The sequence below is a fragment of the Aquarana catesbeiana genome, linkage group LG03 (genome assembly GCF_042186555.1).
Source record: "Aquarana catesbeiana isolate 2022-GZ linkage group LG03, ASM4218655v1, whole genome shotgun sequence".
In the NCBI taxonomy this organism is placed as follows: Eukaryota; Metazoa; Chordata; class Amphibia; order Anura; family Ranidae; genus Aquarana; species Aquarana catesbeiana.
In genome coordinates this window covers 406,730,118-406,751,415 of record NC_133326.1, presented here as the reverse complement: position 1 = coordinate 406,751,415, position 21,298 = coordinate 406,730,118, and the positions used below count along the sequence as shown (strand labels likewise).

The following is a 21,298-nucleotide window of genomic DNA, read 5'->3' as shown; positions in this document are numbered from 1 at the left end:
CAACTTCATAGTGCTGCTGAAACTTTTCAGCTAAAAGCAGGATCTACAGAGTATAGGACATCCACCTGGTAGAGCTTTGAAAAGGTATGGACCAGGTGGTGGCCTTGCAAGTCTTGGCTACAGATGCCTGGTGCCGGAAAGCCCAGGAAACTCCCACGGATTTAGTAGCGTGAAAGCACAGGAGGATATTTGTCCTAGAGAGTGTAAGTGCTAGCGATCAGATGTCTAATCCATCGAGCATTGGTGGACTTGGAAGAAGGTTGTCCCTTGCGAGGTCCTGAGGACAGCACAAATAAGGAGTCTGTTTTTCTGATCAAAACTGTTGCTTTAAAGATAGACTTATGACTCTGACTACATCTAGGCAATGGAAAACAATTTCCTTTGCAACAGGTCAGTTCAACTGAAGTTGATCGGCAGATCAACGTCTGTTGAACTATAGTGGCAATACACGGATCAAAATTGTGCCAGTCCCTGCTGAAATGGCCGAATTTCCACTTATGCATGACCAGCTTAACACTGCTTCCAAGTCCTCTTAATTCCCTTCTATGTCCACTACTTCTAGGCCAGCCATATCAGGATCCAACTCAGGCAGAGATGGGGGAGCTGAAAAAGGGACTTGATGTTTTGGTGCCCTAGACAGAGATGGCTGTATTAAAGCGGTTATTTGTCTGGGGAATTGTGATATGGATGTTGAAAAATCTGCCTCTCAGGTAAGCCACTTGTTCTCTTCCTGAAATGGAACTAGAGTCAGACTCAGAGACGGGTGTTAAAGTTGGTTCCAGCCCTAGTGTAAGGGAAGGATCATTACTCTGACTGTTGTGAACGCCTTTGGCAGAGCGAATGTTCACCTGAGATTTTGCCATGGCTCTCTTTCGCCTGGTTTCTGCCATATCTACGGGTGAGGGTATTTTCCTATGGGGTACTCGCGGAGTATGATGCAGAATATAGGCTAAGCGTGTCCAGGAGGAGCGTGCAGCAACCCCAGTGTAGACCAACCTGTAGAGAATTCCTCATGGCAAAAAGATGGGAGGAAGCCCCTGAGTACCTTATAATGGCTCTTTGTAGAAGTGGCAGTTAATTGTGCGACCAGTGGTGTGATGTACAGGTGATACTCGAAAAATGAGAATATCGTGCAAAAGTTAATTTATTTCACTAAGCAACTTAAAAGCTGAAACCAATATATTAGATTTAGACTCATTACATGCAAAGCAAGATAGTTTAAGCCGTGATTTGTCATAATTGTGATGATTATGGCTTACAGCTCATGAAAACCCCAAATCCACAATCTCATAAAATTAGAATATTGTGAAAAGGTGCAATATTCTAGGCTCAAAGTGTCCCACTCTAATCAGCTAATTGAGCCATAACACCTGCAAAGGGTTCCTGAGCCTTTAAATGGTCTCTCAGTCTGGTTCAGTAGGAATCACAATCATGGGAGAGACTGCTGACCTGACAGTTGTGCAGAAAACCATCATTGACACCCTCCATAAGGAGGCAAAGCCTCCAAAGGCAATTGCAAAAGAAGTTGGATGTTCCCAAAGTACTGTATCAAAGCACATTAATAGAAAGTTATGTGGAAGGGAAAAGTGTGAAAGAAAAAGGTGCACAAGCAGCAGGGATGACCGCAGCCTGGAGAGGATTGTCAGGAAAAGACCATTCAAAAGTGTTGGGGACTTTCACAAGGAGTGGGCTGAGGCTGGAGTGCATCAAGAGCCACCACACACAAATGGATCCTGGACATGGGCTTCAAATGTCGTATTCCTCTTGTCCAGCCCCTACTGAACAACAAACAACGTCAGAAGTGTCTTACCTGGGCTAAAGAAAAACAGAATTGGTCTGTTGCTCTGTGGTCCAAAGTTCTCTTTTTTGATAAGAGCAAATTTTGCATCTCATTTGGAAACCAAGGACCCAGAGTATGGAGGAAGAATGGAGAGGCACACACTGCAAGATGCTTGAAATCCAGTGTGAAGTTTCCACAGTCTGCGTTGATTTGGGGAGCCATGTCATCTGCTGGTGTTGGTCCACTGTGCTTCATTAAGTCCAATCGATTAATTTCATAATCGATTAGTTGTTGATTAATTGATTAGTTGTTTCAGTCCTACACCTGTACAACAAACACTGTTCCCACTGCACATGTTCTTGGAGTAGGCTAAGAGGTAGGTGGTTTCTGCAGCAACTGCCAGCTAGAAACTGGTAACATTACAAATTAACACACATATTGCCAGTACACCAGGTATTTTCAAGCTAATGTCCAAACATTAATTTAAGGCGATCACATCACAGTGGAAAGCTGCAACATTTCAGGGCCAAGAAGATATCCTTCAGGCACGTGATGTGATATGTGCATACTCTGGAGCAAGAACATTTAACGTGCCATCTACCAATCAAATAAGCAGTGTAGGGAGCCACTCCCTGACCTCTGACATCCATATAATGTCATAAATCCCACCAAAAGCACTGGAGAATAAATTGTAAAAAGTACAGGAGTATTTATTGTTTACTATTTTCCTTCTGGATGCCTGTTCGCAATCACATGCATGTAAACCATTAATACTAGATGCGGGCACTGGGTAGAGATGCCAGATACTGCAGGTGCTTGCAACAATGTCAAAGTCAAATATAATAAAACACATCACCTGACTGGACACATCTGTCAGATGAGCCCAAAAAGATCATGCTGAGCAGTCCATGCATGTGTACAATGGACACCTGTGCCATGGCAATCGAGGATGCTAGACGGCCGGGCTGACGATGCCTTAGAAAAACACGACACCTTGGGGTGCCCAGCCATCACCAGCTGTCATAAGCAAAGAGGGCATGGCGGGGGGGGGGGGGGATTGATTAAAACCCAGAAGTGTGCAAAATGACAGATGACAGGGAGAATAAGAACAAAAAAAAAAGATAAGAATAGAAAAGGACAAAGGAAAATGGGATTAAAAGAATTGGGGAAAAGGAACAGAAAACAAACCACAAAAATAAAAGTGAAACCACAAGGAAAAAAGGGGACAAAGGGACAAAAGGGGCTGGGGAAAATCAAGAGGTGTCAAGAAAGGGGAATAAAGGAAGGGGGAAGGAGGGGTGGAGAATAGTTGATAAGGGGGTAGCTGGAGGATAGAAAGGGAAGAAAAGAGAGAGAGACAGGGATGGAGAAAGAAGGGGGAGGGGTAAAAAAGGAATGGGGAAAACACTAAACACAGTTCTGGTAGTCATGTGATTGAAATATATGGATGAAATTATGTGATACATCTAATGCTCTCGAGATAACTCTTCTTATAAGGCTGGGAAAAATGCAGCCGCAAACAAGGTCAATGAAGCACAGTTCCCAAAGTGTTGGCCTATACCCAGGTGGAAAAGCAACAGAAAAACAAATTATAAAACTAGAAGAACATTGGGGTGAAAAAAAAGAAAACCACAAACACAAATCCACAACAAATATATCAGTTGCCTTTAAGGAAGCATGTGAATGATAAATTAGTATTCAATCCACCCAGTTGTATTGTTACCAGGGAAACCAAAAGTGTAAATCAAGGCCTCACAGCATAAAAAGGAGACTATTGCAGTCGCTGCCTCTCATAGGTCTATTGACATGTTCGATCACCATGCCTGTAACTTCATGGATCCGATTTCTGTGTGCGCCAAAATGCACTGCTAGCAGTTTATTTAAGTCGAACAGTTCATCCTCCATTTTTGCTAGGACCACCGTAATGTCGCTTTTGTGTCACAGAATGCATTTTAAACAGACCAGTCGTTTTATCCAGATATGTCAGTGTGAATGTACATTTTAGGATATGAACAGAGTACCCCATGTTGCAAATCAGGCCTCTACATGCTTTTGTCTGGGATCAGCCTGTACCAAAAAGTCACATAGGGATCTATTGCTCTTGTGTACCAGTAGGGGCAGATTTTTAGATTGGGTGTCAAAGAGCCATCTTTGCTGAGTATAACTAAATTTTAAATAAAAAAATAAATAAATGCAGCGCTGGCAAATATGTGAATAGGTGCAAAAAAACAATAATAAAAAAAATTGTTGCAGCTGCTGAATATAAGTGCTACGACTTAATAGATGTTTAGACAAATGGATACAGCGCTAGCAACTATGCACACTAAAATAAATCTGTGAAAAAGGAATATGCAGATATCACTACAATGACATAGATGTGATCAAAATTATACTAAGTGCTACACTGAAGCAAATGACATATAAAACATATATGTGTCTGTATTAAAGAAAAAAACGCTAACAGCTGAAAGAAATAGCATCAGCATAAACAACATGTGATTAGAATGTTTTATCAAACACACATAAAGTGATATAATCCGGGATGGATGTGCACATTCCCTGAGATAAATCCCACTGTCCAGTGATAGCAGGCTTTCAACTCCAAAACACATCACTTTATGTGTGTTTGATACAACATTCTAATCACTTGTTGTTTATGCTGATGCTATTTCTTTCAACTGTTAGCGTTTTTTTTTTCTTTCATACAGACACATATATGTTTTATGTCATTTGCTTCAGTGTAGCACTTAGTATATTTTTGATCACATCTATGTCATTGTAGTGATATCTGCATAATCCTTTTTCACAGATTTATTTTAGTGTGCATAATTGCTAGCGCTGTATCCATTTGTCTAAACAATATAACTCAATTTTGTACTGCTCCCTGACTGATCAGTTAGATTCATGATTGAATGAGTGCACAAACAATGGTCTGTCAGTTTTCATGGGTGATTAGTACGACCAGCTAAGGATTTGGCCAAAACTTGCTCCCAGCGTGGGTAGGAAACTATTCAGTCTCAGGGAGTGTAAGACGACACGGGGGCCACGGTTTAAACTTAAGTTGTGTAGGGAGTTTTTCACTGCCAGGGCGATTAGGATGTGGAACTCTTCCACAATCCATGGTGACAGCAGGAAGTATGGATAGTTTTAAAAGACTCTTGGACATGCATCTTAGCGAACACAATATACAGGGATATGGGAAATGATTATCGACAAATACACACCCACCAACGCATGCACCCAACCACCCACCCAGGTTGAACTTGATAGACTAGTGTCTTTATTCAACCTTACCAATTATGAAACTATAAAGCACTGTGGCAGGACATCCATGTTCCAAAAATTTGTTACGCATCATCTCTAACTGCTATTGTCAGCCAGCCTCCGATATTCACAATGCATCAGTCCAGCTACTCAGCACAAGATCCAGAAGCGAGTGGAGATCTGGAAGGTATGGTGTGTGTGTGTGGGAGAAATATATACACACACATACATATACACACAAAAGTGATTACACCCCAATATTTTGGTAAATATTTTATTATATCTTTTCGTGTGACAACACTGAAGAAATGACACTTTGCTACAATGTAAAGTAGTGAGTGTACAGTTTGTATAAACAGTGTAAAATTGCAGTTCCCTCAAAATAACCCAACACACAGCAATTAATGACTAAACCGCTGGCAACAAAAGTGAGTACAACCCTAAGTGAAAATGTCCAAATTGGGCCCAAAGTGTCAATATTTTGTGTAGCCACCATTATTTTACAGCTCTGTCTTAACCCTCTTTGGCATGGAGTTCACCAGAGCTTTACATGTTGCCACTGGAGACCTCTTCCACGACGACATCACAGAGCTGGTGGATGTTAGAGACCTGACCCACCACCCCTTCATCCACTGCAGCAATGCTGGCAGCACTCATACGTCTCTTTCCCAAAGACAACCTCTGGATATGACGCTGAGCGCGTGCACTCAACTTCTACGGTCGACCATGGCAAGGCCTGTTCTTAGTGGAACCTGTCCTGTTAAACTGCTGTATGGTCTTGGCCACCGAGCTGCAGCTCAGTTTCAGAGTCTTGGCAATCTTCTTATAGCCTAGGCCATCTTTATGTAGAGCAATTCTTTTTTTTTTAGATCCTCAGAGAGTTCTTTGCCATGAGGTGCCATGTTGAACTTTCAGTGACCAGTATGAGAGAGTGATAACACCAAATTTAACACACCTGCTCCCCATTCACACCTGAAACCTTGTAACACTAACGAGTCACATGACACCAGGGAGGGAAAATGGCTAGTTGGGCTCAATTTGGACATTTTCACTTAGGTGTGTACTCACTTTTGTTGCCAGCGGTTTAGACATTAATGGCTGTGTTCTCGGTTATTTTGAGGGGACAGCAAATTTACACTGTTATACAAGATGTACACTCACCACTTTACATTGTAGCAAAGTGTAATTTCAGTGTTGTCACATGAAAAGATATAATAAAATATTTACAAAAATGTGAGGGGTGTACTCACTTTTGTGAAATACTGCATATACAGTGGGGACGGAAAGTATTTAGACCCCCTTAAGTTTTTCATTCTTTGTTATTTTGCAGCCATTTGCTAAAATCATTTAAAGTTAATTTTTTTTCCTTATTAATGTACACACAGCACCCCATATTGACAGAAAAACACAGAATTGCTGACATTTTTGCAGATTTATTAAAAAGGAAAAAAACTGAAATATCACATGGTCCTAAGTATTCAGACCCTTTGCTGTGACACTCATATATTTAACTCAGGTGCTGTCCATTTCTTCTGATCATCCTTGAGATGGTTCTACACCTTCATTTGAGTCCAGCGGTGTTTGATCATACTGATTGGACTTGATTAGGAAAGCCACACACCAGTCTTTATAAGACCTTACAGCTCACAGTGCATGTCAGAGCAAATGAGAATCATGAGGTCAAAAGGAACTGCCTGAGGAGCTCAGAGACAGAATTGTGGCAAGGCACAGATCTGGCCAAGGTTACAAAAAAATTTCTGCTGCACTTAAGGTTCCTAAGAGCACAGTGGCCTCCATAATCCTTAAATGGAAGACGTTTGGGACGACCAGAACCCTTCCTAGAGCTGGCCGTCCGGCCAAACTGAGCTATCGTGGGAGAAGAGCCTTGGTGAGAGAGGTAAAGAAGAACCCAAAGATCACTGTGGCTGAGCTCCAGAGATGCAGTCAGGAGATGGGAGAAAGTCAACCATCACTGCAGCCCTCCATCAGTCGGGGCTTTATGGCAGAGTGGCTCGACGGAAGCCTTTCCTCAGTGCAAGACACATGAAAGTGGAGTGGAGTTTGCTAAAAAACACCTGAAGGACTCCAAGATGGTGAGAAATAAGATTCTCTGGTCTGATGAGACCAAGATAGAACTTTTTGGCCTTAATTCTAAGCGGTATGTGTGGAGAAAACCAGGCACTGCTCATCACCTGTCCAATACAGTCCCAACAGTGAAGCATGGTGGTGGCAGCGTCATGCTATGGGGGTGTTTTTCAGCTGCAGGGACAGGACGACTGGTTGCAATCGAGGGAAAGATGAATGCGGCCAAGTACAGGGATATCCTGGACGAAATCCTTCTCCATAGTGCTCAGGACCTCAGACTTGGCCGAAGGTTTACCTTCCAACAAGACAATGACCCTATGCACACAGCTAAAATAACGAAGGAGTGGCTTCACAACAACTCCATGACTGTTTTTGAATGGCCCAGCCAGAGCCCTGACTTAAACCCAACTGAGCATCTCTGGAGAGACCTAAAAATGGCTGTCCACCAACGTTTACCATCCAACCTGACAGAACTGGAGAGGATCTGCAAGGAGGAATGGCAGAGGATCCCCAAAATCCAGGTGTGAAAAACTTTTCCAAAAAAACTCATGGCTGTATTAGATCAAAAGGGTGCTTCTACTAAATACTGAGCAAAGGGTCTGAATACTTAGGACCATGTGATATTTCAGTTTTTCTTTTTTAATAAATCTGCAAATATGTCAACAATTCTGTGTTTTTCTGTCAATATGGGGTGCTGTGTGTATGAGGAAAAAAATGAACTTAAATTATTTTAGCAAATGGCTGCAATATAACAAAGAGTGAAAAATTTAAGGGGGTCTGAATACTTTCCATCCCCACTGTGTGTATGTATAAATACACATACATACAGCGGGTAAAATGAGTATTGAACCTGCCACATTTTTTCTAGGTAAATGTACAGGTGCATCTCATAAAATTAGAATATCAAAAAATTTATTCATTTCAGTAATTCAATTCAAAAAGTGAAACTTATATTTTATAAAAGATGCGTTACACACAGAGTAATATATTTCAAGCATTTCTTTCTTTTCATTTTGACGATTATGGCTTACAGCTAGTGAAAACCCAAAATTCAGTATCTCAGAAAATTAGATTACTACATAAAACCAATAAAAAAAAAAAAAAAAGGATTTTTTAAAAGGAAATGTTGGCTTACTGAAAAGTATGTCCATGTACAATATAGTATGCACTCAATACTTGGTTGGGGCTCCTTTTGCATCAATTGCTGCATCAATGTGGCGTGGCATGGAGGCTTTTAGCCTGTAGCACTGCTGAGGTGTTATGGAAGCCCAGGTTGCTTTGATAGCGGGCTTCAGCTCTTCTGCATTGTTGGGCCTGGTATCTCTCATCTTCCTCTTGACAATACCCCACAGATGCTCTATGGGGTTTAGGTCAGGCGACTTTGCTGGTCAATTAAGCACAGTGATACCAGGTATTGGTACTTTTGGCAGTGTGGGCAGGTGCCAAGTCCTGCAGGAAAATAAAATCAGCATCTCCATAAAGCTGGTCAGCAGAGGGAAGCATGAAGTGCTCTAGAATTTCCTGGTAGAGGTCTGCGCTGACTTTGGAATAAAACACAGTGGACCAAACACCAGCAGATGACATGGCTCCCCAAATGATCACGAACTGTAGAACATTTTGCATTTCTAGAGTCTGGAGGAGGAGTGGAGAGGCACAGAATCCAAACTGCATGAGGTCCAATGTGAAGTTTTCACACTCAGTGATGATTTGTGGAGCCATGTCATCTGCTGGTGTTGGTCCACTGTGTTTTATCAAGTCCAAAGTCAGCGCAGCCCTCTAGCAGGAAATTCTAGAGCACTTCAGGCTTCCCTCTGCTGACCAGCTTTATGGAGATGCTGATTTCCCCTCAGCAGTGCCACAGGCTAATCGCCTCCATGCCACGCCACATTAATGCAGTAATTCATGCAAAAGGAGCCACGACTAAGTATTGAGTGCATACTATACTGTACGTAGACATACTTTTCAGTAAGCCAAATTTCTGTGTTAAAAATCTTTTTTTTTAATCTTATGTAATATTTTAATTTTCATGATATACTGAATGTTGGGTTTTCACTAGCTGTAAGCCATAATCATCAAAATTAAAATAAAAAAATGCTTGAAATATATCACCCTGTGATATATGAATTTCACTTTTTGAATTGAATTACTGAAATAAATTAACTTTTTGATGCTATTCTAATTTTATGAGATGCACCTGTATTTCTAAAGGTGCCACTGACATGACATTTTCACCACATGTTGGTAACAACCCATGCAATCCATACATACAAAGAAACCAAAACAAATAATTCAGTAATTAGGTTATGCGTAATAAAATGGCATGATTTTGGGAAAAAGTATTGAACATGCTACTTAAAACGTATTTAATACTTCTTACAAAAGCCTTTGTTGGTAATGACAGCTTCAATATGCCTCTTGTTTGGAGAAACTAGTCGTATGCATTGCTCAGGTGTGATTTTGTCCTATTTTTCCATAGTCTTCTAATCTTGAAGGTTCCTTGGGTCTCTTCTATGAACTGTGATCTTTAGTTCTTTCCCTAGATTTTCTATGCGTTTCAAGTCAGGTGATTGGCTGAGTCATTCTAGCAGCTTTATGTTCTATGAAACCAATTGAGAGTTTCCTTGGCTTTGTGTTTGGGATCATTGTCTTGCTGAAATGTCCACCCTCGTTTCATCCTCATCATCCTGGTAGATTGCAGCAGATTTTTATCAAGAATGTCTTAGTACATTTTTTCATTTATCCTTCCTTCAATAACATTAAGTTTGCCGTTACCTCCAAACTTGGTGCGTATTATGGCATCCAAAGAGTTACATTTTGGTCACATCTCACCATACTATATTCTCCCAGTATTTCACAGGCTTGTTTAAATGTTGTGCAGCAAAATTTAACCACCTGCCTACTGAGCACTTTCACCCCCTTCCTGCTCGATTTTCAGCACTGTCACAGTTTAAATGACAATTGCGCGGCCACGCAACAATGTACCCATATGAAATTGTTATCATTTTTTTCATACAAATTGTTTTTTTATTTTTGCTAAACAAACGAAAAAAGCAAAAATTTTGAAAAAACATTTTTTTTCATAGTTTGTTATAAAATTTTCCAAATGGGTAATTTTTTTCCCTCACTGATGTGCGCTCATGAGGCTTCACTGATGGGCACTTAGAGGCAGCACCGAAAGGCGGCACTGTTTGGCAGCACTGGTGGGCGCCAACTGGCAGCACTGGTGGGCGCCAACTGGCTGCACTGATAATCAGGGCACTGATTATCGATGACCCTTTAACATAAGCCCGTTATCGGCTTTCTTCTCTCCTCACGCTGTCAGTGTGAAGAAAGAAAAGCCGTTAACCGGCTTGTGTTTACATCCTCTGATCAGCTGTGATTGGTTGGCAGAGGATCATGTGGTAAAGAGCCGCTGTGATTGGCCCTTTACCTCGATCTGTGATCAGCTCCAGACAAGCTAAGCCTGCACTGTAGTCGTCTTTCGGCTATAGCATGGGCAGGAAGTAGATAAATGAGCTTCAACATGCTTTTTCTTCAGCAATGGAGTCTTGGGTGGTGAGCGTGCATACAGGCCATGGCGGTTGAGTGCATTACTTATTATTTTTTTATAAACAATTGTACCTGCTAATTTCAGGTCTTTCTAAAGCTCTCCACAAGTGGTCCTTGGCTTTTGGACAACTCTTCTGATAATTCTTTTCAATCCTCTGTCAGAAATCTTGCAAGGAGCACGTGGTCGTGGCCAGTTTATGATGAAATTATGTTCTTTACACTACTGAATTATGGCCCCAACAGTGCTCACTGGAACATTTAAAAGTTTAGAAACCCTTCTGTAACCAATGCCATCAGTATGTTTTGCAACAATAAGGTTGCAAAAGGTCATGAGAGGTTTCTTGTGTGACCCCTTGATAATGACCCATATAACAATCAATTGAGCTGCAAGTTTAAAAATTACTTTCTAAGATATTGCTAGACCTGGAGAGCACACTGTGGCTTTTACCTTTTACTTGTTTTGGAAAAAATACACTTTAATGAATTAAAAGAAAAAAAAAAACAATACACAGTATTTACTCCCATTTTTTTTTGGTATAATGTGAATGATATTACACCAAGTAAATATATAACCAACATGTCACGCTTTAACTACTTAAAGACCGCCCACTGCACATATACTGAGGCAGGGCAGCTCTACTGAGCAAAACGACGTACCTGTACATCGTTTCAGGAACGGGGATTTGCCTATGTAAACAAGGCGGATCCCGGTTCTTATAGGGGACAACATGGAAATCTGCTGTTGCTAGTGATCAAGAATCTCTGTGTTGTCCCCGTGAGCCCAGCCCCCACACATTTAGAACAAACCCAGGGAACACGGTTAACCCCTTGATTGCCCCCTAGTGTTAACCCCTTCCCTGCCAGTGTCATTTATACATTGATCAGTGCATTTTTTTTAGCACTGATCACTGTAATAATATCACTGGTCCCAAAAAACGTCACTTGGGGTCAGATTTGTCTGCCGCAATGTCGCAGTCCCACTAAAAATCACAGATTGCCACCATTACCAGTAAAAATAGAAAAAAAGTCCATAAATCTATCTCCTATTTTGTAGACACCAACTTTTGCGCAAACCAATCGATATACGCTTACTGTGATTTTTTTTACCAAAAATACGTAGTAGAATACATATTGTAAAAAAGCAGGAGTAGTATGGCGCTGCCCTTATGGAGACAACATTTTTTTTTTTTTTTTTCTTTGTAGTGAATGTATTGCCTAGTATCCTTATAGAATTGCTTCTAAAACCTGTATATGTTCAAAAATTGAATAAAACTGACTGGTGGTGAATATTTCTATTCAGAATGAAAATACAACAACTGGTGCTCCAATTGTTCAACAAAGGTGCATTGTGCCCTTTAAGTTAAGTAATAAAGTAGTTGTGGATATAGATGTAATATCATCTAGGTGGAAAGTGTTAAAAAAAAAAAAAAAAAAAGGAAAACAGGAATAGTATGGCGCTGCCCTTATGGAGACAAAAAAAAAAAAAAAAAAAAAACCTCTCTTTAAAATGACTTTATAATTCCAAAAGTGTGTGTGCCAAAAATGAATAAATATGTGACTGGTGCCAAGTCCTTACTGTTAAAGGTACAATTGCAACATAAGGTGCTTCAATTATTCAACAAAAGTGCATAGTGCAGCATCACTAAAGTGACCAGTGTTAAATCATACAAATCCATACAACATTGTGCAAAATATCCATCATAAATAGTGACTCTTGTGCTGTGACCAATATTGGTTGGATAGGAAAAGTTCCGTTTATGAAAAAAAACAAGTTCTTTTTAGCGTATTTTGTAGTGTTCAATCTTTGAGGGTCAAATATCTGTAGGAAAGCTTCTTATCCAGGTGCTGGTTTCTTTAATTAGTGCCTTGTCTGCATGCTCTGACAATGCTTGCACTCACCGGATTCTCCTTTCCCCTGCAGGGGTATGCGCGGTCACAGTGTCTGCCACTGTGCAGCAATCAAGGATATCCCCCAAAAGTTCAAATGAACAAATCAAGCATGCCAAAAGTTAGCGAATTCCCTTTGTTAGAGGTGCTGCAAGACCTTCGTAACCCGCCCTACGCACGTTTCGTCGTCAGACTTCTACTGGGGCGTGGCAGACACTGTGACCATCCATACCCCTGCAGGGGAAAGGAGAATCCGGTGAGTGCAAGCATTGTCAGAGCATGCAGACAAGGCACTAATTAAAGAAACCAGCACCTGGATAAGAAGCTTTCCTACAGATATTTGACCCTCAAAGATCGAACACTACAAAATACTCTAAAAAGAACTTGTTTTTTTCATAAACGGAACTTTTCCTATCCAACCAATACTGGTCACAGCACAAGAGTCACTATTTATGATGGATATTTTGCACAATGTTGTATGGATTTGTATGATTTAACACTGGTCACTTTAGTGATGCTGCACTATGCACTTTTGTTGAATAATTGAAGCACCTTATGTTGCAATTGTACCTTTAACAGTAAGGACTTGGCACCAGTCACATATTTATTCATTTTTGGCACACACACTTTAGGAATTATAGTCATTTTAAAGAGAGGTTTTTTTTTTTTTTTTTTTTTTTGTCTCCATAAGGGCAGCGCCATACTATTCCTGTTTTCCTTTTTTTTTTTTTTTTTTTTTTTTTTTAACACTTTCCACCTAGATGATATTACATCTATATCCACAACTACTTTATTACTTAACTTAAAGGGCACAATGCACCTTTGTTGAACAATTGGAGCACCAGTTGTTGTATTTTCATTTTGAATAGAAATATTCACCACCAGTCAGTTTTATTCAATTTTTGAACATATACAGGTTTTAGAAGCAATTCTATAAGGATACTAGGCAATACATTCACTACAAAGAAAGAAAAATAAAAAAAAATTAAAAAAAAAAAAAAAAATGTTGTCTCCATAAGGGCAGCGCCATACTACTCCTGCTTTTTTACCATTTGTAATACTTTCCACTTAGGTGGTATTGTATATGTAGAGGCAGCAGCCATATCCATAACTAAAACATTCAATTCATTGCGCGGATTTACCCCATACACCTACTAGAATACATATTGCCCTAAACTGATTAAATTTGGGATAAATTTAGGAATAAATTTGTTTTGTTTATATATTTTTTTGGGATATGCATTATAGCAGAAAGCAAAAAATAGGTATTATTTTCAAAATTGTCGGCCTCTTTTTGTTTATAACGAAAAACAAAAAATAAAAACCACAGAGGTGATCAAATACCACCAAAGGAAAGCTATTTGTGGGAAACAATAAGCTATTTGTGGGAAGGACAAAGGACATTTGTGGGAAATACCGTACTGGTGATACCACAATAGGAATAAAACGTTTTCGCGGAAGGGAGTTTAACACACGTGGCCACTCATTAAAATTAGAAGAAAAGAGGTTTAACCTTAAACTATGTAGAGGGTTCTTTACTGTAAGAACGGCAAGGATGTGGAATTCCCTTCCACAGGCGGTGGCCTCAGCAGGGGGCATCGATAGTTTCAAAAAACTATTAGATAAGCACCTGAACGACCGCAACATACAGGGATATACAATGTAATACTGACATATAAATCACATAGGTTGGACTTGATGGACTTGTGTCTTTTTTCAACTTCACCTACTATGTAACATCAATTTTATTTGGGTACCACGTCACACAACCACGCAATTGTCAGTTAAAACAATGCGCAGTGCTATATCGCAAAAAATGGCCTGGTCGTTAAGGGGGTAAATCCTTCCGGGGCTGAAGTGGTTAAAATCTGCCCGTGGAATGGTGGAAAAGTAAAGTTAAAAACTGTTTTTTTTTTTTTTGCTAGAAAATTACTTAGAATCCCTAAACATTATACATTTTAAAAATCTCCATAGGCGACGTTTAAAAAATTCTACAGGTTGCATGTTTTGAGTTACAGAAAAGTCTAGGGCTAGAATTATTGCTCTCGTTCTACCAATCGTGGCGATACCTCACATGTGTGGTTTGAACACCGTTTTCATGTGGGGGTGCTACTCACGTATGCGTTCGCTTCTGTACGTGAGCTCGGCGAGACAGGGCGCGTTTAAAAACATTTTTTTAAAATGTATTTTACCTTTTATTTTTACGCTGTTCTTTAACAAAAAAAAAAAAAAAAAAAAGTGTTACTTTTATTCCTATTATGAGGAATGTAAACATCCCCTTGCAATAGAAAAATAGCATGACAAGACCTCTTAAATATGAGATCTGGGGTCAAAAAGATCTCAGATTTACACTAAAATGCAATAAAAAGAAAAAAAAATTTGTCATTTAAAATTTTTTTAAAAAATTTGTCATTTAAAAAAAAAAAAAAAAAATGGCCCTTTAAGAGCTATGGACAGAAGTGACATTTTGACGTCGCTTCTGCCCTGCAATGGTATGGAGATGAGTGGGGGCCATCTTCCCCTCACTCGTCTCCATGCCACTGACGTGAGAGGATCCGATTGCCTCCGCTGCTGCCGATGGCACCGGAGCGTGGCTGGAGGGGGGGCCCTCTCCCGCTGCCGATAAAAGTGATCTTGCGGCGAATCCGCCGCAGAGACCACTGTTATCGGAAACCAAACCACCAGACGAAAAAGAGGATACCGGGGGTTATGGCAGCTAGCAGCTGCCATAACAACGATATTTCTCTTCAAACTTAGGACGTATATCATCATGCGGCGGTCCGGAAGTGGTTAAAATTCTCCATAGGCATCGCTTTAAACGCCTTTACAGCTTAACAATTTAGAGTTACACAGGATGTCTGGTGCTAGAATGTTTGCTCTTGCTCTGACATTTTCAACAATACCTCACGTGTGCATTTGCGCGTAAGCACGGGGTGGACGGGGGTGCTTTACATTTTTTTGTATTATCATTTATTTTATACAAAACTTTTTTTTTTTACACTTTTTTTTTTGATTAACTTTATTGCTATCACAAGGGATGAAAAACATCCCTTGTGTCAGCATGCGCCGTGACAAATCTCACCTCTATCCTCCAATGCAGCCATTCAGACACAGATCGTGCTGATCAGCTGCTTTCCTGGCCACTAAGGGCCAGGTAAACAAAGAGGTGAAACTGGAAGTGACAACATACTCGTCACTCATGATTTCCGAGGTCACAGAGAGAGAGGAACAACGTCAGTGCAGCCGATGCCGCCGGTCGCATCACTCCATGCTCTATAATGGACGCTAGAGCCCAGAAAAGGCGACGGCAGGATGGGAGTGGCACCCCCATCCGCAGAAGTGATAGAGTGGCAATTTAGCCAATCACTTCTGCTACAAAGGGAATCGCTGGTCTTCTGTCAAAATCTCCAACCCGCCGAGAGCTCCAACCAAGTAATTTCCGGTCGGAGATCCAGACGAGTTATAACTACTGCACGTGCACAAACCGTAAACAGCTACAAAAGCCCGTGTATGAGAGTTGGAATTCTCGGCAGGGCATTTGGCGCTACTGCGCATGCACGATGTTGACAGAAAGCCCGTACATGACACTTGTAATTCTCGACAGAACATTGGTACCTGAGAGATGTAGATTTTGGCAAAGCCAGTGTACAGAGCTTTCCACACACACAGTACCTGTATAATTCTGAACGTCCCTATTGAGCCTCACTATTTGTCTGCCTATTTGCTGCTTCAATTAGCTACAGCACAGTGCCTGACAGTTGGAGTTTTTGGCAAACACCGTACAAAGAGCTATCCAGCACACCTGTATAATTGTGAATGTCCCTATTTGCTGCTTTAATGCACATAGACACAGACAGGAGGTAGCGGAGCTGAGCCTAAAAGAACATGCTGGGATTTATAGTTCCTCTCAAAAAAAATGCCATGTTTGGTAGCAAAGCGGAGACTGAAAGGGCATGCTGGGAATTATAGTTCCTCTCAAAAAAAAAAAAAAAAAAAAAAAAAAAGCTATAGAGTTTACAGGTCTTACTGTACCACGTCACCACCCAGCTACAGTTACAGCTACAGTGCCTTGAAAAAGTATTCATACCCCTTGAAATTTTCCACATTTAGTATGTCCGCTCGTAGTGTGCACATTGTATAGTCTGCCCTTTCCCCTTGCAAAACTCCTTTCTTTATGTTTGAGGTCAATTGTCGCTGCAATTTATTGTTACCTGAGATTTAAAGTTTAAAAGTTCACCTAGAAATCACTTCTGATAAAAGTGGATTATTGGGGATAATGTGACCCCAACACTTCCCCCTCCTTTTTAGGCATCCTAACATAGCCGATTACTGCCGTGTACAGAGCGAGGCAGAATCTGACTGTCAGATTCTGCCTCCACACTTTGCAGATCGTTGAAAAATGCCTCTCGTCGGATAATATATCCGATGTTCTGCACATATGCAGTACGTAACGTCACTGGTCTCCAGATCAGCTGGAGTGATGTCATCACTGCGCGTGTGCTGTTCGTTGGATGTATTATAAGATGACAGCCAACATGCCCTTTCAGGCTTAGCTACTAAATGTGGAATTATTCTTTTGGAGAGGAACTATAAATCCCAGCATTCCCTTTTAGGCTCAGCTACCAAAATGTGTTTTTTTTTGTTTGGAGAGGAACTATAAATCCCAGTATGCCGTTTCAGGCTCAGCTCCACTACCTCCTGTTTGAGTCTATGTGCATTTTTTTTGTTTTGTTTTTTAATACACGGTATTTCATATTATTTAATTTCAGTGCTTTCATAAAATAAATAAACCATGGTGAAGAGAGAGGAACACAGGCATGGGGACAGTATGGTAACAAATCATTCAGCACTGTAGACTTATAAAGCTTTTGATTATATACATAGACATCAACAACAAGCATATACAAAACTGTAGCAAGAAGAAAAAAGCGTGGAAGGGCATTATGGGCATTTAAACAGACTTCTGAAACTGGTCAATGAGGATTTAACCTCCTCTACCTCTGGACAACAGAATATTTAAAAAAAAAATTATCTTGCATCAGACTAAAAAGGCCTACAGTGCAGAATTACAAGTCACAGCATAAACTAGCATTCTAAGATCAGACAACAGAAGGCGTACCAGAGAGCTTTCAAGGTTGCCTCAAACGTCTCAAAACTGGTCGTGGCATACTGTCACTTGTAGTTCCACTACAGCTAGCACATTACAAGTCACCTAAACCTGCTTTAAAGTACTTAAGAACAACTTCAGTACCAACCTATAAATTCAAGTAATACTTCAAAACGTAAAACTTGTGCAAAAAAAAAAAAAATAATACTCTCAAAAATATTATTTAAACTATTTTATGTGCCATGTTTAATTTAAAGCGGAATTCCGGCCACTATAATTTTTTTTTTAAAAGTCAGCAGCTACAAACACTGTAGCTGCTGACTTTAAATAAGTAGACTTACCTGTCCTGGGTGCCCGCGATGTCGGCTGCCTGAGGCCGACCCGTCCCTCGGCTTTTGGGGTCCTGGTACCGCCATCCTAAGTAAGGGAAACAGGCAGTGGAGCCCTGCGGCTTCACTGCCAGTTTCCTGCGGCGCGGCAATCTGTGAATGGCCCCGTGGTTTTCTGGGAACACATACAGTTCCCAGAAGGCAACGGGGCTGCTCAGCTAGGAGCAGAACACGCCGTGGAATAGGAAGAGGCAGATTAGGAAGACTGCCTAGCAACAAGGGTTCAGGTAAGTTTAAAAAAAAAATTTTTCATGCTATTTTCTATTTTAAGGTGGCCCTCCACTTTAAACTGTAACATAAATTCATTATGTTTAGTGAAGTCGTACAGGAAGAGGAACAGAAAAAGTCCAAAGTGCATTCCATCTCAAAATAAAAATAGCTTTTAGTGTTTTCAGGGTTTATTTTTAAAGCTGAAAGCTGTAACAAATGGCCCCTGAATGCAAGCAGGTCAAACAATCCTTCAGATCATGAAAAATAAAAAAAACTTGGTTTTCTTGAATGCAAAGATTTTATTTATTTTTTTTGAAGAAAGCAAAGAAAAATATTTCCTTCAAACAATAAATAACCCACCTCAGAAAAAAAAATCTATAATATAAACTTTCAACATAAGCACACAAGCTTCTCTGAAGTATACTTTTTGCAGAGTACACAGCAACAAATATTAAGATTATTTAAATTTGAACACATCATAAAACCATTAAAAAGGACTGTGTTGATCTTTAAGTGCACCATGATATCGGATATAGACAGCAGTACCTCCAGTAGCGTGGAATATACCTACTTTCTATACCATACGCTTTGAGAGATGACTATATCAGACCAAATATTCCTTGAGGGGAAAAAAAAAAAATCTACCGAACCACTAGATAAAAGAAGGAAAAAAAAAAAAAAACTTTGAAGAAAATGTTGTATTTAGTTCAAATCATGAATGTTCAAGCATAAAATCTGTCAAAGTTATTCATTGTATGTGTTGACAGACAGCTGTGTATAATTTCAACAGGTCAGTCACTCTTATCGATCCAAAATCAGCAGCGAACAGGGCAGCAGATGATACTCTTACTTGCAGACACTTTGATTCTGAGTTCTTGAATTTTCAAACATAGGCTAGCATAATCAGAAAGGCAGCCATGTTGTTGAGCTGTCAGTAGCTATTGAGAACCGTTGCTGTATAAGTGAAATGGAACATACAGTATCTCACAAAAGTGTGTACACCCCCCTCACATTTTTGTAAATACTTTATTATATAGTTTCATGTGACAACACTGAAGAAATTACACTTTGCTACAATGTGAGTGTACAGCTTGTATAATAATAGTGTAAATTTTCTGTCCCCTCAAAATAACTCAACACACAGCCAATAATTTCTAAACCACTGGCAACAAAAGTGAGTACACCCCTAAGAAAATGTCCGGATTGGGCTCAATTAGCCATTTTTCCCCAATGTGACTCATTAATGTTACACTGTCTCAGGTGTGAATGGGGAGCAGGTGTGTTAAATGTGGTGTTATCACTCTCACTCTCTTACACTGGTCACTGGAAGTTCAACATGGCCCCACATGGCAAAGAACTCTCTGAGGATCTGAAAAAAAGAAAATTGTTGCTCTACATAAAGATGGCCTAGACCACTGGTGGCAAACCTTGGCACACCAGATGTTTTGGAACTACATTTCCCATGATGCTAATGCACTCTGCAGTGTAGTTGAGCATCATGGGAAATGTAGTTCCAAAACATCTGGGGTGCCAAGGTTCGCCATCACTGGCCTAGGCTATAAGAAGATTGGCAAGACCCTAAACTGAGCTGCAGCACGGTGGCAAAGACCATACGGCGGTTTAACAGGACAGGTTCCACTCAAAACAGGCCTCGCCATGGTAGACCAAAGAAGTTGAGTGCACGCGCTCAGCGTCATATCCAGAGGTTGTTTTTGGGAAATAGACGTATGACTGCTGCCAGCATTGCTGCAGAGGTTGAAGGGGTGGGGGGTCAGCCTGTCAGTCTTCAGACCATTTGCCGCACACTGCATCACATTGGTCTGCATGGCTGTCGTCCCAGAAGGAAGCCTCTTCCAAAGATGATGCACAAGAGAGTCGGAAACAGTTTCCTGAAGACAAATAGACTAAGGACATGGAATACTGGAACCATGTCCTGTGGTCTGATGAGACCAAGATAAACTTATTTGGGTCAGATGGTGTCAAGCGTGTGTAGTGGCAACCAGGTGAGGAGTATAAAGACAAGTGTGTCGTGCCTACACAGTCAAGCATGGTGATGGGAGTGTCATGATCTGGGGCTGCATGAGTGCTGCCGGCACTGGGGAGCTACAGTTCATTGAGGGAACCATGAATGCCAACATGTACAGAGCATGATCCCCTCCCTTTGGAGACTGGGCCGCAGGACAGTATTCCAACATAACGACCACAAACACCCTTCCAAGATAACAACTGCCTTGCTAAAGAAGCTGATGGCAAAGGTGATGGACTGGCCAAGCATGTCTCCAGACCTAAACCCTATTGAGCATCTATGGGGCATCCTCAAACGGAAGGTGGAGGAGCGCAAGGTCTCTAACATCCATCAGCTCAGTGATGTCATCATGGAGGAGTGGAAGAGGACTCCAGTAGCAACCTGTGAAGATCTGGTGAACTCCATGCGTGTGCTCACTTTTGTTGCCAGCGGTTTAGACATTAATGGCTGTGTGTTGAGTTATTTTGAGGGGACAGCAAATTTACACTGTTATACAAGCTGTACTATCACTATTTTACATTGTAGCAAAGTGTCATTTCTTCAGTGTTGTCACAAGAAAAGATATATATTTACAAAAATGTGAGATACTGTATAAAGCAGGATGCTCAGGGACCTGACACAGTGGAGGTTTCTCTGCCTGGTAATGTGTGTAAAGCTGCAGTGGTGTGTTGTGTCTCAGAACTAGCACCAATTCTGGGGGGTCAGTCGATGACAGCTTCCAGAGCTGTCTGGGAGCCTCAACTGTGGCGGTACAGACCATCCTCACAGATACCCTTTTAAAATGAGGAAAAAAGCACTTATCCAGGATTTGAAATATGCTCCTTTAACCACTTGCCGGCCGCCGATGTACGTCCTAACTTTGCCGGCAGATATCGTTGTTATGGCAGCAGCTAGCTGCCATAACCCCGGTATCCCCGTTTTTGTGCGGCGGTCGGCTACAAGATAAAAGTGGTCTCTGCGGCGGATTCCTGCTTACTGGAGCCGTCGGTAGCAGCGGAGGC

At 40.9% G+C, this 21,298-nt stretch overlaps 1 protein-coding gene across 1 annotated transcript in view; it reads right to left on the bottom strand.

The window, feature by feature from the left end:
* Positions 1–21,298, bottom strand: part of RARS1 (arginyl-tRNA synthetase 1) — a 217,756-nt gene that overhangs the window by 74,110 nt on the left and 122,348 nt on the right. The gene's annotated exons all lie outside the window — the stretch shown is intronic.